The sequence below is a fragment of the Mauremys mutica genome, chromosome 10 (assembly GCF_020497125.1).
Source record: "Mauremys mutica isolate MM-2020 ecotype Southern chromosome 10, ASM2049712v1, whole genome shotgun sequence".
Taxonomy (NCBI): domain Eukaryota; kingdom Metazoa; phylum Chordata; order Testudines; family Geoemydidae; genus Mauremys; species Mauremys mutica.
Genome location: NC_059081.1, coordinates 32,406,425 through 32,433,000, shown reverse-complemented (window position 1 = coordinate 32,433,000; position 26,576 = coordinate 32,406,425). Strand labels below are relative to the sequence as shown.

General features: G+C 42.8%; 1 long non-coding RNA gene across 1 annotated transcript in view; it reads left to right on the top strand.

Moving 5' to 3' along the window:
• Positions 1–5,032: 5,032 nt before the first annotated feature.
• Positions 5,033–26,576, top strand: part of LOC123343304 — a 92,195-nt gene continuing 70,651 nt past the window's right edge. Inside the window, exon 1 of the long non-coding RNA XR_006572186.1 lies at positions 5,033–5,146. This is a non-coding gene — a long non-coding RNA (uncharacterized LOC123343304). The remainder of the gene's footprint in view (positions 5,147–26,576) is intronic.

The window sequence follows — 26,576 nt, the reverse complement described above, 5'->3', positions numbered from 1 at the left end:
TGTACTCCTCCTCAAATAGAGGATTAGCACTGAAATCTACCTTGCTGAGTCGAATTTGGGGTAGTGTGGACGCAATTCGACAGTATTGGCCTCTGGGAGCTATCCCAGAGTGCTCCATTGTGACCACTCTGGACAGCACTCTCAACTCAAATGCACCAGCCAGGTAGACAGGAAAAGTCCCGTGAACTTTTGAATTTCATTTCCTGTTTGGCCAGCGTGGCAAGCTCAGAGATGACAGTGCAGATCTCATCAGTAGAGGTGATCATGGAGTCCCAGAATCGCAAAAGAATTCCAGCATGGACCGAACGGGAGGTAGTGGATCTGATCGCTGTATGGGGAGAGAAACCTGTGCTATCAGAACTCCACTCCACCCCTGAGGACTGCCCAAGCAACAGAAAGCTGGCATTCAATAAGTTTTTTGAAGTGCAGTGTGGCCTTGTCCTTCCCTACTCCACCCGGTGTGTCCCTCTTCCCCCACCCCTCCCAGGCTACCTTGGCAGTTATCCTCCCATTTGTGTGACAAATTAATAAAGAATGCATGAATTTGAAACAATGACTCTATTGCCTCTGCAAGTGGTGATCGAAGGGGGGAAGGGAGGGCGGTTGGTTTACAGGGAAGTAGAGTGAACCAAGGGGGTGGGTTTTCATCAAGGAGAAACAAACAGAACTTTCACACCGTAGCCTGGCCAGTCATTAAACTGGTTTTCAAAGCTTCTCTGATGCACAGCGCACCCTGCTGTGCTCTTCTAACCGCCCTGGTATCTGGCTGCACGTAATCAGCGGCCAGGCGATTTGCCTCAACCTCCCACCCCACCCTAAATGTCTTCCCCCTTACTCTCACAGATATTGTGGAGCACACAGCAAGCAGTAATAACGATGGGAATATTGGTTTCACTGAGGTCTAACAGTCAGTAAACTGCACCAGCGAGCTTTTAAACAGCCAAATGCACATTCTACCACCATTCTGCTCTTGCTCAGCCTATAATTGAACTGCTCCTTACTACTGTCCAGGCTCCTTGAGCCATGGGAGCAAGGGGCAGGCTGGGGTAGGTGCACCCACGCGGTGCTGTCGGCTGGGAGAGCAGCCTGAAGCAGAAGCCTCCAGCTCGCATGTATTCCAGGCAGGACTGAATCTCCATGAGACAAAACTTAAAGAGAATGACCTAGAGTCACTCCCATTTATGTCCAGGTGCTCCTGACTGACCTCACTGAGGTTGGCCAGGAGCACCCAGGAGATGACAGCTAGCAGTCATACTGCACCATCTGCTGCCACGAAGGCAAGGAGCTGCTGCTGTGTAGCAATGCAGTACCGCGTCTGCCAGCAGCACCCAGGAGACATACGGTGAGTTGAGTGGGCTCTATGCTTGTCGTGGTATGTCGTCTGCATGGGTAACCTAGGAAAAAAGGCAAGAAACAATTGTTTGCCTTTCCTTTCATGGAGGGAGGGGGGGGCCTGATGACATGTACCCAAAATCACCCGCAACAATATTTTTGCCCCATCAGGCATTGGGAGCTCAACCCAGAATTCCAATGGGCAGCAGAGACTGCAGAAACTGTGGGATAGCTACCACAGTGCAATGCTCTGAAAGTCAACACTAGCCTCGGTAATGTGGATGCACTCCAACTTAATGCGCGTAGTGGGGACACATGCAATGGACTGTATAAAATCAATTTCTAAAAAATTGACTTCTATAAAATTGACCTAATTTCGTAGTGTAGCATACCCTTACTGAATATTTGGCTGCTAGATTAGTCAGCTGCAGTAGCTGTAGGGTCTGCAAGGAAAGAAATTCTCCCCATTGATTGCAATAATCTGCATAGTTCCTCCTGACCTCAGCCTGCTAACTCTAGCTTCTCCTCCCTTCTCATTAGGGCATAGGAAGGCCCAATAGAAAACACCTCATGGCTCCCAGAGAATTGATGGGTTCCAGAAATCTTGCCCCCAGCCCCTATGCAGGGAAACCATACGTGTATCAACTGCATCCAGCCGTCCCTCAGCCCAATGCAGGTGAGCAGAATTTACCCCAGTATCTATAGATACTGTCTGTAGTAAGATCAGAATTTGGTCTGTATACTGAATACATGCAACTGCTAGTGGAGTTACATGTGTGACAGACACATTTTAATTAATACAGGGAAAACGCTATAACTGACAAAATGCTAATTGTATAGACAGATTCATTTGTATCCCAAATTCAAAAAGCAAAAACATATTCTGTCTTGGCTGTAGCTGCTATAAAGCCTTTATATTCTTATTTTAGCATTTATTTGAAACACTTTCAATTCAATGTTACCAAACTAGTCAATGGGCCAGTTCATGAATTATATTAAGGCCCTTTTATTCTATTCTGACAGGGTAAAGTGGATGGAAATAGCCCCCTCTGTAAAACTAATTATTAGAGCTGTATATCAACCCTCTTGTCATCACTGGCATAGACAATGGATATGGAGTGTTGCTAGAGTAGACTGCAGAATGGCTATTCTCAGCTTCCCAGGACTATGAAAGCAGAGTGAATTACAGCAGTCCCGAGGCTGCTCTAAATTACCCAGAGAACTAGGTAGGGCCCTGCATGAGAGCTTTGTGAAACTTCTGTAACAAAGCTCAGAGCCAGGTGAAATTCACTTGTTTTCAGCAAAAGCCTGTACCTCTCCCCAGGTTTGCCTTAATGTTTGCTGAGATCCATGTACTTTCAAAAGAAGTTTCAGGTGAAAGAAGCTGAATTTTGAACAACCATGGGATGGATTTAGGGCTGATCTCCTTCCTTCCTCGAGGTATAGAGAATTATCAGTTGTGTTTGAAGCTATATGCTAGTTGGTGATTTTGCTTTGACATTTTGTGTTCATTTGAATCCAAACCTCTGTAAGAACTAAGCTAGATGAAACAATACAGACTAACACCTTGCAAACCAAAGCCACTGTCTTTCCATAGCTGTACTTGCAAGTGTTATAAAGAATGGCAAAATAATTCATCAGGCTGGTTTCCCAGCTCTTATTCACACAAGAAGTCATTGGTAATAATTTTAACTTCCTGAAAGTTATCACACAACTTGTATTTATTCTTTAGATGAAGAAGGAAGAGAACAATATGGTCAATGGAATTAGAGATTTTGCATAATTAGTAGGGGTGGGGGAAACAAGCACAAAAAACATGCACACACTTCGTCTGGCACAACTTCAGTCTTCTTATTCACCAGCTGCTAAGTCATTTTCATATCCCTTGCTGCTTTCTCCAAGTGAAAACACACCTGTTCCTTCAGTATTGTACCCATTCATTGTTGGCTCTCTGTAAGCAAGAAATGTAAGAGCATTTTGACTTGCATCACAGAGCTGTCATGATAGAGCTATTTAATGGGGCTGTAGCCATATTAACTGCTGATTCCCTTTAGCTGTGTCCACAGCTATAGCTCATTCAATGTGTGAGTAGCAGTATATGTGCTAACTGGCATGCTCTCACATTTATTCTAGTGATACCATGCTGAGACCATTAGAAAATACAGTCCAGGTTATCCTGGTTTGGCCAGTATTGCTGCACACTTCCCAATAGCCCTCTACCTACACAGCAGTTATAAACTACATGTCCACCACGTCTCCTGGTCTGAGAAGGGCAGGCAGAGCTGTAGAGGTAGAGCCTAGCAACACAGACTTACTGAATTGCAGCCTATGTTGCAGGTGGAAGAGCAGGTCAAAGGAGCCTAGATGAAAGCAATGTACCAGAGTAGGGATAATGGCAGGAAAGACCAAAAGTATAGTAGTAAGGAAGTAGTGATGAAAACATAGGATGACTATGAGGTGAAAAGTGCAATGGGATAGGATGAGAGAAGAGTAGCAAGTCATGAGTTTGTGCCTGATCATACCCTACTGTAGGAAAATTCAAAGAGGAGACTAAAGAGGCAGAAACTATCAACTGGTTGCTCTCATTGAGAAATTCTCATTCTTTCCATTGGAGGCCAGGGATTTACACACATGGCTGTGGGCCCTGCTTGCAAGATCTGGTAAATCCCCATGAACCTACACACATCCTGCAGGATCAGTGGGGAGGTGGGGTTATCTGCATGGAAATTCTGGGTCTCTGGTGCTTCTCCCATTCCACATGCGCACCTTGCAGTGGAGCCACACTGACAAAGCTTCTGTAGCATATCAGGAACAGATCAACGGTTAGCTACAATCAATGACTGGAAACTTTTCAGGAGAGGAAACAATTTGTTTAATTGTTGCCTGTGCTACCAACACTAGTCTGCTACAGTCAGTCTTAAAAGAGGCACTATCATCTAAGTACTGATTAATAATACTTTGTAGCAGTTATATAGTACTTCACAGACATTAGTTAATTCTCAGAATACCTGACCAAGCTAAGTATTCCAACTTTACAAATAAGAAATTGAAGCACAGAGAGGCTAAGTAATTTGCCAAAGGCCACACTGCAAGTCTTGGTAGAATTGGAGTTGGAGCACAGGAGTTTCTACCTCTCAATTCTATGCTTACACCAATGGTCTGTGGTTTCTCTTATTTACCATGTGACATCAGCACTTTTATTTGGTTACAATCCAGCATCCATAGGTTTCTTTTATTCTAGTAAATTGCCTTTTTTTACCAGTGTGTCTCAAGTGGCTACATACTCTTCACCATCCTTGATAGGATTTTTCTACATTGTTTTGTTTTTTGTTTTTTCAATTCCAGTATGTATTCTTCCCATCTGGCTAGTCCATCACTCTTCTTAATTAGTAAAATGCCATCCTGTTATATTCTCTCCTGCCGGGAAGTCATTCGGCTACCAAATCATTTCTTCACCTCCATCATATATTTTAACATTTTAAAACAGCAAAACTGTAACATTCTTCTTTAACAGGAAAAAGTGAAATCAACTACAGCAATGCTAATTAAGTATAGTAATTCAAGCATTAGCTTGAATTTAAAACAGTCCTCCTGAGATTTCAGAGCATGTACCCAAAGTACCATAAAATATGTAGCCACACTCCTTTTCAATTAACATTCATTTATTTGGGAACAAGAAAAGAAGCAACAAACAGGCACAACCTGTTCCTTGCTCCTTTTCTCACTAGTATTTATGTTCTGCCCAGCAACACCAGACTGCTTTTTCTGCCTGCAGTCTAAAAAGAACTCCTTCTTGTGTCTGGGGAATACCAAGGTAGTTACAACATCATTATATTTCCCTTTTTTGAGCCTTAAACATGTTTTTTCCATTATAAAGCCACTTAAAGACAAAATATTGGCTATTAAATTGTAAGCCTTATGTTGAATGTATTACAAAAATATCATTATTTTGCTTCTACCTAACAATGACACCAAGTGAAATGCCAACCATTTCTGATTACTGAATGGCTTGACTTTAGTTATTGATATGGTGAAGAAAGAAAACTTAAGATAGTCACATACTACCAGAATGATGTCTTTTTAAATGTAAAATTAACTCTTTATTAATTTTATAATATAATCATAATATAGCAATCATATGGAGACATATTCCACTGGTTTGTAAGCAGTCAGAAAACAGAGGAAGGAAGGGAAAACTTAAACTACAAACTTGTGTGAGAAAGTCACATTTAATAAATAAGGATTGATTCAATACGAAATGAATCTAGAGATTTATAGAAATGAATAGAGAGAATTTCCGTTTGTCAAGAATTTTTTTTAGCTGTCCTAGCAGAGATGTAGTTCTACTAAATTCTATATGACTTTTATAAGGAAGTACTTTAAAATAAAATACAATATAATGAAACATTGTTAAGTGTATAAATATCTACAGGTATAGTGCTACATAGTCTTAAAATAGTATGTAAATGTCCTAATATCAAAATAAGCACACTGAAGTAAACAAGTTGTGTGGAGAAGAAGGAAGCACATTTCTGTTAATCACAAAAAGGCTGATTCTGCCACACTTATTTGTAAGGAGTGTTACTTTACTCCCCACGCAGCCCTGAGACCAACTGCCTGAATCAGATACCACTCACTCTCTTTGACAGACAGATTTCGGCTATGGCATTGGGAGACATGTAGAGAGCCAAGGCCACTATGCTCCCTCCCTTGCTATGGAGCTTCTGGGGAGTCCTCTGTGTCAATAACGTGTGAACAGAATTCTGTGTGAATTCAAGGACATACTCCAGCAGAAAAGGAGTTGGAACTAGGGAACAGACAATCTACATGCAGACTGTCATGACAGGTTCAGCATTAACTCACCTTCTTCATTTTAACTCCCACTGGAGGAGTCAGAAGTTTCAGGTGCCACTTGGGGAGCTGTAGCATTGTGGTAAAAGAGCAAAACTCTGCTTCTAGCACTGTGGCCTTACAGAGAGGCCAGCACTTAAATCCATAGGCTGAGACCTGTGGGGCTTCATTCAGCAGTGTCCTGCAGCAATCTAGCTTACATAACATTGTGACTGTTCTTTCGGACTGAGAGCCAGATCCATTCCTGATACATGAGTACAGCATGACCAATATTTTAGTACATGGGAGCAATAGTATGAACCGATTGATGCATGTGGCTAGTCTCTGTTCATCACTGTCTCTTTGGATAGCATGTTGCCTCCTCAAATGTTTGTCAGACTGGTGGCCCAGGGCATGCATGCCTGGAAAATATACTCTTATTTGGGCATTTTGAATAACACGGCACATCTCATTAGTAATAAGTAACTTCTTTTGACAGAACAACATAAGATTTATTAAGCACAACTCTGCTGGGTTTACTCAATGTCTAAACAGGAGCATGTATCAAATCCCTATTTGCAGGCTGTAACAGACATACAGTAAATTGCCTTGGGCAGTATCTCAGTGACTCATAGGAATAATGAGCATAAACAGTGATAATAAATCACATGGCCCCTTTAATATAAAAGAAATTCAGAGTTGCGGAAACGAAAACAATGGTTAACAAAATATTGAGTGGTGTTCAGTACAATAAAAAAGGTTACTTATGGAGAGAGCCAAGATACCACCACTGTTATGGATGAAGTAAGTCCAATTTTGACCCCTCCCCCTATATTTGCCAAACTAACATGAAATTTCTCAGGCATAATGATATGCAGTTGAGTAATTTTTGCCCAGAAAGTTGAGGGTCACTTCATGAGGCTCCCAGAAGCAAATCTTCCCTTCTTTCAACCAGACATTCTGTTTCTGTCTTTCAGGTTAAATTGTCCTTCCTGTTTGTGCTGCTTCTCCCAGAATCCTCTACTGTCTTTCCAGTTCTCTCTGTCTTTGTATCTGCAAGCTTCCCCAAAGTCCTCAGTCTCAGCTGCCTTTTCCCAGACCTACCATCTCCTTCCCACTCATCTGTTCTTCCTCAGTCTTTGCCTCCCTCTCACCAGAGCTCCTCACCTTCAAGTCCCACCACCAGCCTCTGCTCCCCAACACCTCCCATCCCTAGTCTCTCCCTCCCCAGCAAACCTGTCTCCTCATGCTGCCTTGTGTAAGGTTTAAGATATGTATCCCAGTTGGAAGTGTACTTTATAAACACCTCATCAGCACCTTGCACAAGAGGCTGGCAGTATTGCAAAACCTCCCACAATGCTTCAGGTGAGAAGGGGGGAAGATTTCTCTTTTCCTTGCACCAACATTTCAGTAGGGAAATGTGAGGCAGTCACAGGCCTGGGTGGCGTGTGACTCCTGCACTGGGGAGGCTAGGCATGAACGCCGGAAGCTCCCTAGAAGTGGGAGGGACCACCAGTGCCTGGACTGCAGCCCCACCTCCTTCTCCACCCAAGGACCTGCCCCCTACTTGGCCCCCTCCCCTCCCCACCATTCATGCCTCTTCGCCGCTTCCCCTGAGGCCCCCCCCATCCGCCGCTCATCAGCAGATGGTGGGGGCCCTCAGGGGAAGGGGCAGAGAGGCATGAATGGCAAGCGGGGGGATCCTGGGGGGGGAAGAGGTGGAGCAAGGACAGGACCTCAGGGGGAATAGGTGGAGTGGGGACAGGAAGAGGACCAGTGCGGGTGGGGCCATGGGGCAAAAGGATGAGTGGGAGCAAGGCTTTGGGATGGAGTGCAGGTGGGGCTATGGCTCAGGTGCCCTTTTGGTGGCGGCACCCCAAAGGCAGTGAGCCGGCATGCCTCCAGATTGAGGTGCTGCTGTATCCTGGCTTCTTCTTCTACCCACTGCCTATGGTCAGAGGCATAGAGAAGGGGGATTTATGCAGTTAAGGAGGTGTCCAGAACAGAGGACAATAGGTTCAGGCATAGGGGGTGGGAGACATTCCTGAGGAGAGAGAAGCACAGATGCACAATGAGATCATTCTGAAACATGATGCATGTGGTTACATCACTGTAAGACTTAAGTAGATGGATGTGCAACAGATATGGACCTTGGAGCCATTGTTTTAAATGAATGGTTTATGGAAGATTGTGTTCTACTCCATGGAGAAGGGTTACCACTGCTCCTCACTGAACTAAAAACAGTGGGTGGTGATGAAGGCAAATCAGCCAGGTTGTAACCCCCCTCACTCACAAGAGGTACCACTTCCTGGGGAAGCTCACATAAACTGGATACTCCAGAGGCCAGATGAAGAAAGGGTTGGTTAAATAGCCTGAGTTTAAACTGACTCAGGCCCTTCTTTCTGATCCAGCAAATAAACAGGACCTTCTGTCCAAGGGGAGGCCCCAATCCTGGCTGAAATTTGGAAAGGTTTGACCTACGAGGGCCATACAGAGATTTATGGGTGATCTCTGGTAAGCTTTTAGCACGTGTATAGGAACTTTTTGGTTTTCTGTAACGCTTTTAGCTGAAGAATAAATGTGCTTGCTTAGGAGGAGTTGTGTGGTGACTTGTAACCAGGCAATACACTGGTCATAGCCTTCAGAGAGAAAAAATAGCACAAGCACTGGCCTGTTTAGGCAGTCTGGGTTGCTGGGTATATCACAATAGGGAGCTTTGCAGCCTTAAATTCCCTGGTCAGAAGTGAGTAAGATGCGGATATTTACCTAAAAGATGTGATGGCTGGGAGCCAGAAATCTTTAACAGTGTGCCCTTGAACCATGGAGAGGGAATGTAAGTGCAGATACTCTGAAACTGTGACAGGATGAATCTAATTTTCTGTGTAGTACAGCTTTAAATGGAAGGAGTTTTGCTAGGCCCTGGTTCAATGGGGGTGAGGGATTTGCTTTGAGGTAGTTCATGTCAGCTGCTGCTTGCGCAGACTTTACTTTTGTTCTTTCTCGTTTTCCTTACTTTTAAATTTTAAATTAATTCAGGCTGAAAATACAGGTTTTCTCTTACTGTGTAAGAAACATAACTGAAGACACTGGTCTTTGGAAAGTGAAGAGGGAAGGCTGGTGAAGCAATCTCTATGACAGATGGGAGAAGTGAAAGGAAGGACAGCAGTGGTTCTAATCTGTGCTAGTCCTACTTATCTCTTGAGCAACCTCAGGATTCTATATTCCCACCTGCCTATTAAACCACTCCAGCTCATCCCCTCCCCAAATCTCACATTGGGGGCCTTCAGTTAATTTGCCCATTGGACCCTTATTTATGAATCCACCCAGCCATCAGAGAATGTATTAAATGGGGCTTGTTGTTGTTATTTAAACTCATATCTTTTCAAAGGCAACTGAATTAAAAACTAACATTTTTCTAGCTCCATGCTTGTGATACAAAAACATCCTCAAAACACCAGGTTGGCAGAGTGGAGACCATATATAAACACACATTAGTGGACTTGTTTCTTTCATCAGACTTTTTTTTTCTCTTTCCCCTCTGCTCCTTTTTGGCATTTGTGTGAGTTTGGCATTAGGCAAAATGAAGATGACTTGGCTGAGGATGAGGGAACTGCTTCCGAGAAAACAAGAACTGACTTGAACATTTTTTTTAATTAAATGAGATTCTTACTTTAGCTTTTCAAGACCATCCATGCTGCACATACCAACCCCCTCCCCATTATTAATTTTTTCCTTTTCTATTTGTTAACCCTTGAGAAGATGAGAATGTATATATTTGCTAGGTAGCATATCTCAGATGGTAATAACTTCAATAATACAAAGAAGAAAAATAAGTTATTGGAGAGTAAAAAAAACACTGGGAAGATTTGAAGTGCTGTCAAATACAAAAGGTATTTTGGGACATCTGTTCAAAATTCTGGCTTCTCATATCCTTCAATTTCATATTCCTTTTTATATGTGGGCAATAAAATTGCATGATTCATTAAATACATATTTTGGCATCTGCGTTTACTGTATATTTTTGAATACTGGAAGTCAGAATGGAGAACTTCCTTCTCAGCATTTTTTTAATGGTACACTTTGAGCAGAACATTACAGATGGTGTTCCCTGATTGCTCATAAAATTTCATGTTTAGGCTATAGTTCCCTGATAATTCTCCAAAGTAGCTTGATGGAATGCAGGACTGTATAACTGAGTTTTGATCACATTTGGACTTTACAGGTGAGCAGAACAAACTCAGGATTATTTAAAGGCCAATTTGTTGTTAAGCCATATATGTGATATACAGAAGGCTAGGTGCAAGCATTTTTAGCTTTCATAGCTTAGATCACATCTTAATACAGCAATTATTTCACGGATTCCTCCCCCTCCATTCACACTCATGTAAAGTACTACCCTTACCAGCAGGGGCGGATCTAGGAATTTGGCCGCCCCAAGCATGGCGGCACGCCGCGGGGGGTGCGCTGGCGGTCACCGGTCCCGTGGTTCTGGGGGACCTCCTGCAGACGTGCCTGTGGAGGGTCCACCAGAGCCGCAGGACCAGTGGACCTCCCGCAGGCATGACTGCGGAAGGTCCGCCGGAGCCGCCTGCCGCCCTCCCGGCAAAATGCCGCCCCAAGCGCGCGCTTGGCGCGCTGGGGTCTGGAGCTGGCCCTGCTTACCAGGCACAATCACATAACATCCCTGTGGCAACTACATTTGCTTACGTGTATTTTTAATATTGGGAAAATATTTCATGTATATTCATTAAAAAAAAAGTGATTTAGCATCTGGAAACAAGGAAAAGAGTTAGCCCCATCTGACCAGCCAAGTCTTCTCTACAAATCACTCATTGCCCATGACCACAGCTTAAGCATCAGGTTTGAAATAACTTGAGTAGAGTAGAGCCAATCAAAATCTTTTGTGCAACACTTTTTTTTTTTAACTGAAAAATGAAGATTTGGGTCAACCAAAACAATTAGCAGATTTAGGTCAATTTTGTCAAATTGTGTGAATAAAAAAAATGGGAAAAAAGTCTGAAAAAATTGAAATGTTTCATGTCAACATTTTCAAAATGAAAGGTTTTGATCTTAAACAAGTTTTCATTTTGAATTTTATTGATTTTTCAAAAAAAAAAAAAGCTTAAAAATATCCTGAAAACTAAATGGAACTTTCAGTTCAGGTCATATTCAATTTCCCCCGCCCCTCCCCTGTTCTTTTCTTTCTTTCTTTTTTTTTTTTTTTTTTTTTGGTTCAGCCTCTCAACCAACCGATCAAAAAAGTTATTCTTTCAACCCTAAACTTGAGGTTTTTAAATTAAAAGTGTATTGATACACTGTTTACTCAGTGTTTTGTCAAGGTAGATAAAAAGTCATGGAGTTTAATGCATGTGCATTATTTGCATATGACTTGAAAAGTTCTGATAAAAATTTACAAATTTGAGCACTCTGACAAAGACACCACTTACTCCTCATGCTCACAGCATAGCTTTGCCTCATTGTCCCCTCCAGTTGGCAGCCTCCATGTGGCTTTCAGAGATTTTTAGCCTCTCTCCAAAAAAGTCCTTTCCCTCTGTGATAAGGAAAGTGGAACAGAACCAAAATCACTCTTTCATCCCTTGACTGGATCCTCCCATAAGCCACAGCTCTCTCTCTAGGTCCACACAACCTTCATCCTTTGGTCACAGAGGTTCACAAAAATCCCTTTACTGCTTGGTCCCAGGTATGTTGTATTTGCTCTAGACAGTTTGGCCTGCCCCAGGACAGAGCAAATGTGAATAAGCCCCAGGCACAAATTCAAAGTGGTTTTCCCCTAAAAAGCTTTCATGACTCATTTCTCATGCTCATCTCCCCACCTCCACAAAAACCACAAACATAGCCCCTTTTCCCTGATGGCTACCTCTTCATCCACCTCCTCCTCTATTACCACCACCAAAACTCAACCCATCCCTTGGTAGCTGCTTCCTACTACACCTGCCACTATCCTGTCTCCCTTTTTTCCAGTGGCTTCCATCTCCTTCACCGCCACTCTTGTCTCCTTCCCTTAGTGGCTGTTCCCTTTGAAAGCTCCACTTAACTGTTCTAATGGTGGCTTAGTGGAGCTGACGAGTATGCCTAGGTCAGGGGTAGGCAGCCTATGGCACGTGTGCCGAAGGCGGCACGCGAGCTGATTTTCAGTGGCACTCACACTGCCCGGGTCCTGGCCCCCAGTCCGGGGGACTCTGCATTTTAATTTAATTTTAAATGAAGCTTCTTAAATATTTTAAAAACCATATTTACTTTACATACAACAATAGTTTTGTTATATATTATAGACTTATAGAAAGACCTTCTAAAAATGTTAAAACATATGACTGGCACGCGAAATCTTAAGTTAGAGTGAATAAATGAAGACTCGGCACACCACTTCTGAAAGGTTGCCGACCCCTGGCCTAGGTGAATGGCCCTGCCCCATATCTGCTTAACTGTGGAGAGAGAGCATGTGTGTTCACAGGTGTGTTGCTTCCATGGCTGGCTCCAAAAGGGGCCACAGTGGAAGCAGGAGTGAAGGGGCTAGAGGAATGGCATTGGTCACGGTCGGTAGGCAGGATACTGGGCTGGATGGACCTTTGGTCTGACCCAGTATGGCCATTCTTATGTTCTTATGTATGTTAGGATAGTAGAGTTCAAAGGAACTGACAACTAGTTCCTTCCCTGCCCCCTGCTATGTAGTAATGGCACTCTGATTCCCTATCCCCTTTTCCTGGGTCCTTCTTCCCCTCACCTAGTCAGTCACAGACAGTAAGTGAAATAGAAGCAGGAGCTTCAGTTTGGTTCTTCTTTCTATGGCAGTTCTTTGTGGGGTCCTTCTACAGCCCCACAGCTGCCTGGGGGCAGCTGAGGTGGGAGCTGTACTTCTTAGTGAACCCATGCATCTTTTTATTTTTACCTGATTGCCTCTCAAGCACATTTGTGATTTCTACCTTCCTGATACCCCTCAGAATGACACACATATCAATTATCAGAGGGGAAGCCGTGTTAGTCTAGATCTGTAAAAGCAGCAAAGAGTTCTGTGGCACCTTATAGACTAACAGACGTATTGGAGCATGAGCTTTCGTGGGTGAATACTCACTTTGTCGGATCCGATGAAGTGGATGTTCACCCACGAAAGCTCATGCTCCAATACGTCTGTTAGTCTATAAGGTACCACAGGACTCTTTGACACATCAGTAATATTGTTGCTTGTTGAAGCCTTGCCTGCTTATACCGTTAGGAGGAGAAATTGATCTGTGTCAGGTATTTTGTTGTGCAATTCTGTTTATTTACAAAGAATGTGCACAAACTTCTTTTTCCCTGAACACAGTAGGAACAAACAACAGCAGGCAGTTTCCTTACTCACAATTTCCAAGCTGGGTTTCTAGTCAGTCCTGTGCCCTACAGATAGGGTGACCAGACAGCAAATGTGAAAAATCGGGACGGGGTGGGGGGTAATAGGAGTCTATATAAGAAAAAGACCCAAAAATCGGGACTGTCCCTATAAAATCGGGACATCTGGTCACCCAACCCACAGAGCTCTATCTCTGCTCCCTCACAGGGCCCCACTTATGACTGCTTCCCTGACTGCATCAATGGCTATTAGCCAGGATGGGCAGGGATGGCGTCTCTAGTTTCTGTTTGCCAGAAGCTGGGAATGAGCGACGGGATGGATCACTTGATGATTACCTGTTCTGTTCGTTCCCTCTGGGGCAGCTGGATTGGCCACTGTCAGAAGACAGGATACTGGGCTAGACTGACCATTGGTCGGACCCAGTATGGCCGTTCTTATGTTTGTATGTTCTGTCTTTCTGCCTCTGACACACGCAGTTCCAATCAGCCAATGCCCTAGCCCAGGGGTTCTCACAACAAATGTTTTGGTGACCTCAGAGTGTGGCCACCAACTCTTGCTGGTGGCCGCTCTGACAATTTTCCTAAAATACTTATTAGCTTTAGGAAAAACAAATAAATATGAACATACACATGTCCAAATCATTGTAATTTATTTATGTTGGGTTTTTTCTGACTCAGTAATGAAAATAATGTACAGTTGTCTCTATTCTTTACTAGACCTAAACAGAATAGAACACAGATAAGGTGCTTTGCACGATCTTGTCTTTTTTTGTTATTGTTTCTTTTGCTGCTTTTGCCTTTTTTTTTTTTAAGATTTGCTGGCTAGTAAGTCTGCTGCTGTGAAAAGTGATATTAACATACAAATGTCACTTTTCACAGCAGATTTACTTAGCCCCAGTAAGCCTGGGGACAAATTAAGCCCTGGATAGGGAGGTGGTGGTGAGGCAGCAGGGGCCAGGGATGATGGAGGGAGATGAGCCTGGGGGATGGAGCCCAGTGCCCTGCAGCTGGGGGTTGGAGACCTGCTGCTGGGGACTGCTGCCCGCCATCCCAGGGCTGAAGTCTGATCCCACTGCCTCTGGGAAGGTGGGGAATTCAGTGACTGCTTGCTCCTCAGCGTTTGTGTCTCCAGAGGAGGGTAGGGCCCAACTCCTGGTGGGAGTTCTGGGGGAGGGGCCACTGCTTTGGCCCCCAATCACCACCCAGGAGGCTGTGGCTGCAAGAAAATCCCCTGGTGGCCACATAGGCCATGGTGGCTACATTTGAGAAATGCACCAGGGAAACCTCTTGGCTCTGCATACAGCCTAGTACCTTGGGTGGTGGCTTTCTTTCTCTCCAGCTATTTTACTCCATAAAGGAACTTAATTGCTTCTTCCCTTTAGCCTGAATGAAGGGTGGCTAGCATGCCCATCTGTTCTAATAAGGTCTGTGATTTCCCATAGATCAAATACACTCTTGAAGGCAGCCACTAACACTTTCCAATATAACAATATCCTGATCTTTTGTAGTGCATTAAAACTATTTTTCCTCACCTCTTTCCATAATTAACACAACACTGTCTCATCCCTTTTTCTTCCCCTCTGTACCTTTTCCTATTCGTAGTATTTTTGTAATGCAAGGCCAAACTGTGCACAGTTACAATCCTTCTGGATTCCCTCTTCAGACAGGGTCCTAATAATCTCCACTTTGTACTATATCCTGCTATGTATCAGTGTTTGCTTTTCTTTTCTTTTCTTGCTGCGGCCAAATATTCTATGTGATGCATTTAATAAATAATTGTTTTAAATATTGTCTGGATATAGTTGGGAGAGAGGAAGGAGTTTCTACTGTTCAGCCTCAAAACAGGAACTCAGGAAATTTCATTTTTATTCCCAGCTTTGCTATTGCCTTCCAGACTTGTCTAAACTAGGGAGTTTTTACCACAAACTCCCACCACTGCTCTCACCAGCTGAGCTGCATCAATGTTAGCAATACTGGGAGGACGAGTGCAGCCTGGCTGTGGCAGCTATTTTCTGCTTTGTGTCAGTGAAACTTGGTAAGAACAAGTCTAATCGGCAGGGTGGTGAAAACAGCTGCCAAAGTCAAAAGAGGTGTGTCTTCACACCAGGACAGCTGATAGCAAGGTTGGGAGTTTCTGCGGGGAGGGGGATCCCTAATGCAGTCAACCTCTTGTGATCTGGGTTAATCATTTAGGCAACTGTAACCCTTGTTTTCCCTCACCTTCAGGGTTGCTGGAAGTAGGGTTGCTGTGAGTGCATCAGCACCCCCGGCTTGGACTACTAATAGCAACTGAATGTATGGCTTCCATCATAGACAGGATTTACAGGTTTTTCAATGGCTTTTTCCACCCTCACTATAAAAATTGTTCCAGTGTCCCTGCCCACCCTCAGACTCCTCCTGTGTTAAATGAGAATAGTAATACTTACCTCAAAGTTATTGCAAACATTTATGTTTGAGAAACAATTTGAAATCCTTGGATAGCAGGCATAACAGGAATGTGGGGCATATAAAATTTGATTTAGATGTTTGAGAGACTTTTTTTCTTTCTTTCTTCGGTACTGGAGAATATCTTTCCAAACAGATCGTAATTATTCATTATATCACCTCGGCTGTTGCTGCTATGTACTCTTTTAAAGAGACTAGTAATTGAAAAAAGACACGGATGGTGGCATTAATGAAGATAGGAAGAGGGCCAGATGTACTAAAGGGCTGTATCCTGTGAGCCTTACTCAGGTGAGTCATTCGTACTCATGTGAGAGTCTTATAGGAGAAAAGATATAACATTTAAAAAGCTGTGAACAATACATAAATGTATAGTCCTGTAATAAAAAGTTAGCATAGAAAAGCATGTGGAACATATAACATATGGCATTCATTCTCTCACACCTCATCTGGCATTTGCCATATTCTGCTTATAACTTTCTAAATTTTGTATATTTTTTCCCCTCAGTTTCAGTGAATTGAATTTTTGGGGGCATCCCATATATTATAATGTCAGCAGGAGATGATTTACAGTCACATTTGCATGATCTGAATCAGGGGGGTTTAGTTTAGACCACATCTTAGTAGAGACCACCACTCTCATTAGCAATTGTTCAGCTCATATAAATCTCCTCCTGTTTCTGATTGCTGTCCTTACTGCCGGGATGTACAATCTTTCACATGAAAAAGAAATATTAGAGGAGTGATTAATGTATTTTAGTTAGCTTCTCATGTGACTTTGACAGCTGGAAATAAACAGAAGCAACACTATGTGACCAACCTGCTCGCGACAGATCACAGTTTGGGAAACTGTGATATAAATGGTTAATGGGCGATTTATTTTTATTGGTCATAAGACTGAAAGCACTGGGGGTTTTTAGAGGCAGTGGTTGCAGATCTGAATTTAGTAAATGTGACAGACTGACTTTATTTGTCAATAATTCATGTCCGATACAGAGTAGAAATACAGGTAAGGAAAGATATCAAACATCAAATCAAATATCAGGCAGACCATGAGTTATCATCAAGATTAAAACCTTTGGTCAGTGCCAGTAAACATTTGAATGGATGTTTAATGAGAATCTCAAAAGGCCCTTTTTTTCAGCACCAATTATGTGGAAGGTAGATGAATACAACTGTGTGCTGAGAGTCAGTGGCTTTGTGGATACACCTTCGAAGGAACATTTGGAGAAATAAGTGCAACAGAAAGGAAAAACAGGAACCCAAACATCTTTACCCAAAGATTGATTAATAAAAATAGGGAGTAACTTCAAAATATATAGTGGATTTTCATAAGAAACTGTCCTATTCCCTCAGAAAGGGCATGTATATAAGTACTTTTGCTCACATGCTGTGACTAGGAATACAGGCTAACCTCTTGAGCATCAAAAGGATCATCGTCTGTAACTGTGGTGGAAGGGGGACCAAGACTCTTAAGAGTGGAAGATGATCCAAGACTCCAGAAGAGACTGGTGTATGTGTGTGTGAGAGAGATGCTGCCTGACAAAGAGAGTGGTAGGGAATAAAGAATACATGGTCTACTGAGCTGTAACATACTGCTTGTTCTCCTGTAATGGCATGAAGGGGACCTGTCTAGAATAGCTTTTGCAGAGTTTCATACTAGGCATCCTATGAATATCCCTTTCTTTTTAATCCAGGTTTTTCTCTCTCTCCTTAACAAATATTGTTTTGAGACCATCTGAGTCTTAGATTGTTTTGAAGTAAAGTCACTTCAGTGCATCCCTGAAGAGGAGAAGACAGCCTTCTGTTCTGACCTCTTGTGAGAGGCAGCTGAGAACACAATACCTGTCCCATAGCACTCATCTGAGGCAACCCTCAAAGAAATGCTCCCCAATAGTGATTGTGGTCAGTAGATGGATAGGAAAGCTGGCAGCCCATGGAGAGTGGCAGGAATAGGGGAGTGGGAGTTATAGTAATTATTTACACAAGGGCTCCAATGGCCATTAATCAACATAGATTTTAAAGTTCCAGTCACTTTCTGTAGGTTTTCTGTTAGTTCTTGTTAATGTAGTTCCTCTCCGTGACTCTTTCCACTGATGACCATCCAAGTAGTTTAGAAGCCTGTTATTCTTTCCAGACATATGTATCTTACAGAATGAACAATATTAGTTCTCCCAAAGTATTCATATTCTCTCAAGACTGCAGAAATCTGGAAAGAATTTATTACAGACATGAAGCTGCTCACCTCTCTGATATTACATGTTAGCTTCATGGTACTAAATATCAGATTTCAAATCTTTAATTATATTCCCTGTGTAGAGACTGCTAAATTTCAGAATGTTCGATGGTTCCCTGTTCAGTCTTGCTTACAATGATAAGAAATTATCAATAATACAACAATCAATAACACGTTTCTGTAACTTGTCAGTGAAATACAGTAGCTTTTGCAATAGCAGTATCTGCTTATCTGATTTGTTCATTTACATCTTTACAGTCCATAGATGTCCTTGACCTGTTTATTTTACTTGCCAGATGGCAGTAGCAACTAATCTCCCCTCCCCCACTTTTCTATATTCATGCATTTCAAAATGTTTTTTAATGATCTCATGGCCTCGATTAGTAATTTATCATTTAACACATTTACAAAACTTACATCAAAATGTTTTCTTTTCCTTTCCCTCTTCAAAACAAATGGAAATATTTTTCTCCTGCTAAAACCCACTCCCACAACTCAGACATTTCTTATGTATATGTCCTGCACAGTACTGCAGTAACAGAATTTGCAGGGAATTATCAGCCTCACATCAAATCTTCTGTGGGTCATGGAAATTGAATCAGGGAATAAAAATGACAGCTCCAGCACTCGGGTACGTATTGTCTCTGCAGGCAGAAGGGATAAAACAGGTGAATCTGGCCAGAAGAGTGAGGAATGGTCACATAGGGGGATGGAAGTGGTATCTCTATAGCATTGTGTCTATGACTTCTTGGAGCCCATCCATGAGTGTTCAGTGGGGTTCAGGCTCTGCAGCTGTAGGGGCTGGGACAGAGCCACAGGGAACTGTTACTCACAACAGTATTGCCTCCACCCCCACTTCCAAGCCTACAAGGCTTTTGTGAGGAAGTTAATGCTTATTCTACCATAATCTCTGTCCCTCCTCTTTACTGTAAAGCTTTCTTTGGTAGCCACGAGACAAGCCCCTGACTACAAAGGGCCGCAGAGGGATGAGTAACCAATACAGATGGTTTTAGCCTCATGAATCGTCCAGAATCTGTAGGTTTGCAGGAGAGAAACTTCTGGCCACTTCCCCAGGGAGAAGGGGAAGCCCCTGAATGTCAATGAAAGTCTGCATCAGAAATTCCACCAGTGCAGATGGAATTTCCTACATGGAAATAACCTGGGCACGGGATGGCATAGCCCTATGTTATCTAGCAAGATAATCCAATACAGAGTCACTGTAGGTTGGTGTCTATCAGCAGTGAGAGATTCGTTGTGATGTCATCATTGGGCTTCCAGCATAAAATCAATAGGACTTAGGACAGTGGCAAGAAGGTGGATGGAACTGTTCTTTTAAATGCTGTTTCTACCCTTTTTGTAAGGGTAGGGTTTCTGCTCCCATGGCTCTCATGCTGTACTGCAGTAGGTTACTGTCCTCCTTTTCGGAAGTAGTTGCTTTGCAGGGGTACTGTATGTACATAGCTTCTAAAGTGCTTTTGGAGCCAGTATGAGAGGTGTTAAAGGAAATATTATCAGTATAACATTTTAAAGCAGATTTTCTAGAGTGGGTGGGGGAATGGGGAAGGTAAAAAACTGAAGGCCAAAAAACTCTGGTGATTGTTAACTGATTGTGTAATAAACTGATTGTGTAATAAACAGTTAAGGGAGCTACTATGATGATCGATGGAAATAAACACTTCTGGCAGCAACTATAAACTTTCAGCCTGAATGACTTTCAGAGAAATAACGAATCTTAAGTAAAACACAGAACAAAAGTAATCCTCAGAGAGCCCCAGCACACGTCTCCTCTGTAACATGCTGCATTAACTTTCTCTCACTGTCCTGGCACTCCACCACAGACATTTAGAAATGGAAAGATGCAGTAACCAGAGAACAATCATAACTACTACATACATCATAATAATACTTAAGACATAACAGTTGAAGCAAAAAAAAAATTACACAAAACATCAACCAACTAATCCTATATATTTCCTTCCCAAGAAGTCAGTTGTACAGACAATGCCAGAAACAGAAATATATTTTCAAGGGAAGTTATGACCACCCCAAAACAGACACCTGATTCTGCAGCCCTTATACACACAAGCACAGAAATCCCATTATGGTATGTGTAACCTACATGCTTGAATAAGAAATCCGCAATGAGTCAGGGTTTCCCTAGGTATTTAGGAAATGTAAGATAGTGAAAGACTGAAAATCTTCTCCAACCAGAGAGTGAGTCGTATAAATTACCAAAGGAAAGCCAGGGGCGGCTCTAGGATTTACGCCGCCCCAAGCAGGGCGGCGGTCCCGCGGCTCTGGTGGACCTCCCGCAGACGTGCCTGTGGTGGGTCCGCTGGCCCCGCGGCTCCGGTGGACCTCCCGCAGGCATACCTGCGGATGCTCCACCGGAGCCGCGGGACAGCGGCCCCTCCGCAGGCACGTCTGCGGGAGGCCTACCGGAGCCGCGGTCCCAGCGGACCTTCCGTAGGCATGCCTGCGGGAGGTCCGCCGGAGCCGCCTGCCGCCCTCCCGCTGGGACGCCGCCCCAAGCGCGCGCTTGGCGCGCTGGGGTCTGGAGCCGGCCCTGAGGGAAGCATCAGATAGGAATTGAGGGGGGGAAATATTGGGCGAACAGCTATCTGACGAGAGGAGAAAACTAATCCATTAAAGCTTTTCCTTCCTCCTAAAAGTCTTTCCTCAAAACCCACTTCTGTGTTGGTTACAAGCCAGCAACCAACCAATAAGTGCAAGGCTGAGCATCAGCTGGGGATAGGTGATCTATATAATTTGCTTTAAAAAATATTCAGGAGCTTTTGAACCATGAAGTTGTACAACAGCTAACCTATATAAACACATCCTTGTCCTTCTCTTCTCTCATTGCAAATTTCAAGTTAAATTGCAGAGACCATGTTTTCCTATGTGTTTATACAGCATGTGACACAATGAGCCCTGGAACCAATGGGGGCATCTGTATGCTCCCACAATAGAAATAATAGTAATCAATCATAACAGCAAGACTAAGGCCCTGAGTCTATAATCCTTACATAAGTAAAACTCCCACTGATCTCAAGGTGAGTTTTGCCTAACTGAGGACTTCAGGATTAGATCCCTGATGCTTAGCATGATCTTGTTCTGCCTCTGAACTTCCTACTGTTCCAGTTAGTAGGACATTATTTGTTGCCTATCTTGATTAGATTAGAAACTCTTTGGGGAGCAGGAACTATTTTATTTTGTGCTGTGTACAGCACCAAGCACATTTTTTGGCCTTAATAAATAGCAAATTAAAAAAAATAGAACACTGTAGAACTATAGAACTCAGATATCAGAGACATCTACTGATCTTGTCCTTATTGTTAGTTATTTAAACACTAATTTGTTGCTTTGTTTGTTTCTGAGTTTAGAGCTTAAGCATCTGAAGAGATTTTAGTTTCTGGACTAAGAAGAATTATTCCCATAGCACAGAAAGTAGACAGCACATTTGTTCAATGGATCTGAAGCCGTTCTGTATCTTTACTCAGTAATTAGCATGTTTTTCTTTAGTATAGCATATGGCATGCTTACTTGTAAACATACCCTGAAAAACCCTTTCCATGTTGCTGGAGTTCTGAACTAAGCTGTAATTTCATCCACACATGCTTGTGGAAATACAATGGCAGTTCTGAAAGCACTGATATTTTAACAAATTCTGTGTGACATGCCTGTAACCTGAATTTCCTCTGCAAGTTTCATCATGAGAATTGGATTACACCTTGCATTCACAGTAGGCCTGGTTCTCAGTTATGCTAAGGCCACTTTACACTGTTTTGACAGCATAAAAGGTCTTCAAAGTGGGCATAGACAGCCCCCTGAGAACGTCACCTATGTGGCGAGCCTCTGTGGTCAGTGAACAGCCTGGCTCTATGCTGGCCCTGATGCCAGCCTCCAGTTTAGGGTCTGGGCGGGGAGGGGGCATTTCAGAGGGGTGGCTAGTGTGCAGTGATCCATGGAAAGCCAAGTGTAAGTTCAAGCAGATCTGGGAAACATGCAGGTGGCCTAAATTCCCCACTGTCCTGAATACAATAGCGTATTAAATGAAAATCAGGTCCCATATGTGTAGTTTAACCTCAGTGGAACTTATTTATAGGGTAAAATTTACCACTGTGCCAAGGGCTACCAAAGGCCTCTGTACTAAGCTCTTGCAAGGAAGTATTAAGCAGGACTTAAGTGGCATTACCGGCCTCATGCCACCCCTCCATACAGGGATGAATTTCATTTATTAGCGAGGTAGCATAAAAGTTTCAGATGGTTTCAATGCATTTCAAAGTGAAAATGGCAGTGCTGTTATTGTGCTCTCTGCTTAGTCAGATTTTCTGGACACAAAAGCAACTTGGCTTGGATACTAGAGTAGGGTTTTGTTGGAAATTTCTGTAATCAACCACAAAGGATAGACACAATTTTTGGGGATGGGAGCTTAAATTCAGCATAAAGTGATGGATTGGGCCATGGGCCACTGATAAATGGAAAAATATTTTTTAAAGAGAAAAATCTCCATTATGTAGACACTAGAATTAGCCCTGCAAATGGCCATATAATCATATTGTCCTCCCCTTCTCCTATCCTTCCTTATGCTATCATCTTTCTCCTATTGTTCTTAACTTAATTTAGATGGATACATTTTCAGGGCAGGGTAACTCTTGTTATCTGGATTGTAATGTACCACGTACATCTATGGGGCAACTTAAGTAATAACTATCCTAATTCCTCAGTGAACAGCAGACTCATTTATATATCACCCATTAACATTTTTCTGGTTTCTGTATCAAAGTTAAAAACAAAAATCATCTTTTTAAAAGGATCTATGCCAAATGAACCAGAGCTGTAGCTACTCTCAAAGGCAGGCAGACAAAAAATGAGAAAACAGCCCTACAAGAAAGATGAAGAACAGGAAATAATCTGACCCAGCTAGAAAGGCCTTGCACTAAGCCTCGAAGGTAGCTACAAAGGGAGGGTGACCGACCTGTTTCAGAAGGAGGAATCTACAATCAGGCTTTCTGAATGGAGAAGGCCTGGCTCCCAGCCCAGTCCATCAAAAATTACAACTCCTTTTCCATGTGCAATATGAAAAATTTTCTGTGACTGGACTAGTTCAGAGAGGCTTCAAAACCTACAGCCAGCGCAGATTCTAGTGAAGGTGGGGCCTCAAGCATTGGGTCTATGTTTTTTGGGGGAAGGAGGGCAGTGGGAAAAGGCTCCAGGACCAGTATAAGCAGATCCAGTGTCCCCTTCAGAGATAAGATTGGTGAACCCCTTATGATACCTTTTTAAATAATAAGACCCCAACACATGGTGCAGACGCCCTTGATTCTGACACAAACGGGATCTCCTGAGCCATAGATTTAGCAACATGTTCATATGCGACAATGCTAGGGTTCCAAATTAGGGCTGTCAAGCAATTAAAAAAATTAATCGCAATTAATTGTGCTGTTAAACAATAACAGAATACCACTTATATAAATATTTTTTATTGTTTTCCACATTTTCCAATATATTGATTTCAATTACAATGCAGAATGTGAAGTGTACAGTGCTCACTTTATATTTTTATTACAAATATTTGCGCTGTAAATATAAAAGAAATAGTATTTTTCAATTCACTTAATACAAGTGTAGCACCCCCTCTCCACCGGGTTACCTTCTTTAATGCCAATCTGCTTACAGGTTTTGATGGACAGGTGTGGGTTCTTCTGGATCCCGCCACCCACTCAGCAGGGTGTATCTTCTTTATTTTTTCCTATGAATTTATTTGGCGGTGCCTCCACTCCGCCTCACTCCTTCCTGGCAGGGTCACTAGGGCAGCTTGGGAGGAAAATTCTAACCACAGGGTAATTCCCACTTACTTGCAGATAGTTGGAGACTTCCAAGAAATAACACAAACACATACAATATACTCAACAGAATAATTATATTAAACAGAAGACAAATATAACATAACAGGGTAAAACACTATTTTTACATTCACCGGTGCCCAAACTGCTAATACCTGTGACTTTCCCCAGTCACGTGACTTGATGTAGCAAATGTAAGATTAGTGTCCCGTTGCTACGCGTACTTTGTTGAGGCCCTTGATGACCTATGACCACAAAATTCTTCTCTGCAGTGGTTTAGCAGTGTGGCTGACTGGGTTCAGTACAGCCCAAAGGACTCACAAGTGGGAGAAGGTGGTAAATCCTTCCACAGGTTTAATATGCAGCAGGTTATAAAATCCCCAAACCCTTACTCCCTGGCTTGAGGACACAGTTCAGGGAGTAGGGGGTCCCTAACACAAATTCCCTGACTGACTAAAAGATGGTGCACTCACAAACTCCATGAATGATCCTCAGGTTCAGCGATCACTCTGGACTCCTCAGTCACTGCAGAGGGGCTGATCTCTGTTGGCAGGGATCCTCTTCAAGCAGGAATCAGGCTGCTTCGGTCCCAGGATTTCCCCTCACCACAAAGGGGTGCAGGGCTCAAGGTGCAGGTTACACAACTGTACTAAAATCCAAACTGTACTCTCCTAGCCCAGCATCCAGACACACACACAGCAGGCAGCAGACCTGAACTAGCAGCCAGAGCAGAGCTGACCATGTGGTGACTGGTCTCACCTAGGGAGCTGGAGGGCTAACTCAGCCTGGCTGGGGAAGTTTCCCAGCAAAACTCTACAAACTGGGAATCATCAGTGGAGAAGGAAAACCCAGCTGAGGGATCTTGCTTTCAGGTCCCTAGAGGCCAGTTCTCAGGGGGAACCCTGCATGCAGGCCTGGGACTCACCAGCTCCCCACACAGCCAGTCCTGCCCTTGGCCTGGCTGGCTCCAGACTGACTCAAAAGTGGCTTCTCCCCTTTCCTGAATTCCATGGGAAGGGCATCTCACTCCCTACGGGTTGCTGGGCAGACTCTGAGTTTGCCTTGGCTCCCCCTCCCTACCAGGGACAGTGTGCCTCTCCCTGAGCTGCCAGCAGACAGAGCCCCAGGAATCTAGGTAATCTCCTTGGGGGTTACACAAGTACTGTAGTGCAATCTCTTTATCATGAAAGTTGAACTTACAAATGTAGAATTATGTACAAAAAATAATTGCAATAAAAAATAATACAATGTAATACTTAAGAGCCTACAAGTCCACTCAGACTTACTTCTTGTTCGCCAATCGCTCAGACAAACAAGCTTGTTTACATTTGCAGGCAATAATGCTGCCTGCTTCTTGTTTACAATGTCACAGAAAGTGAGAGCAGGCATTCGCATGGCACTGTTGTAGCCAGTGTTGCAAGATATTTACGTGCCAGATGCTCTAAAGATTCATATGTCCCTTCATGCTTTCACTATCATTCCAGAGGACATGCATCCATGCTGATGATGAGTTCTGCTCGATAACAATCCAAAGCAGTGCAGACCAACACATGTTCATTTTCATCATCATGAGTTAGATACCACCAGCAGAAGGTTGATTTTCTTTTTTGATGGTTCAGGTTCTGTAGTTTCCTCATCCGAATGTTGCTCTTTGAAGAGTTCTGAAAGCATGCTCCACACCTACGGCTATCTTTAGAAATCTCACATTGATACCTTCTTTGCGTTTTATCAAATCTGCTATGAAATTGTTCTTAAAATGAACAACATGCTGGGTCATCATCTGAGACTGCTATAATATGAAATAAATGGCAGAATGCTGGTAAAACACAGAGCAGGAGACATACAATTCTCCCCCAAGGAGTTCAGACACAAGTTTAATTAATGCATTATTTTTTTAATGAGCATCATCAGTATGGAAGCATGTCCTCTGGAATGGTGGCCAAAGCATGAAGGGGCCTACGGATGTTTAGTGTATCTGGCACATAAATACCTTGCAATGCTGGCTACAAAAGTGCCATGTGAATGTCTGTTGTCACTAAAGTCTGTTGGCTCTAAAGTTTTACATTGTTTTGTTTTTGAATTTGAGTTTTGCAGTTATGTAACAAAAAAAAGTCTACATTTGTAAGTTGCGCTTTCACAATAAAGAGATGTATGAGGTGAATTGAAAAATACTATTTCTTTTGTTTATCATTTTTACTGTGCAAATATTTGTAATAAAAATAATATAAAGTGAGCACTGTACACTTGATTTCAATTACAACACAGAATACAAATATATTTGAAAATGTAGAAAAACATCCAAAATATTTAATTTCAATTGTTATTCTATTGTTTAACGGTGCAATTAAAACCGTGATTAATTGCAATTAATTTTTTTAACCGTGATTAATTTTTTTTAGTTAATTGTGTGAGTTACCTGCGAATAATTGACAGCCCTATTCCAAATGCTATCTACTCCACTAGATGTAGCTACATAGCATATTTGCAATTAAGCTATTTTCAAATATAGTCTATATGACTGTAATGAACCTTGTGTAGTTGAAGCA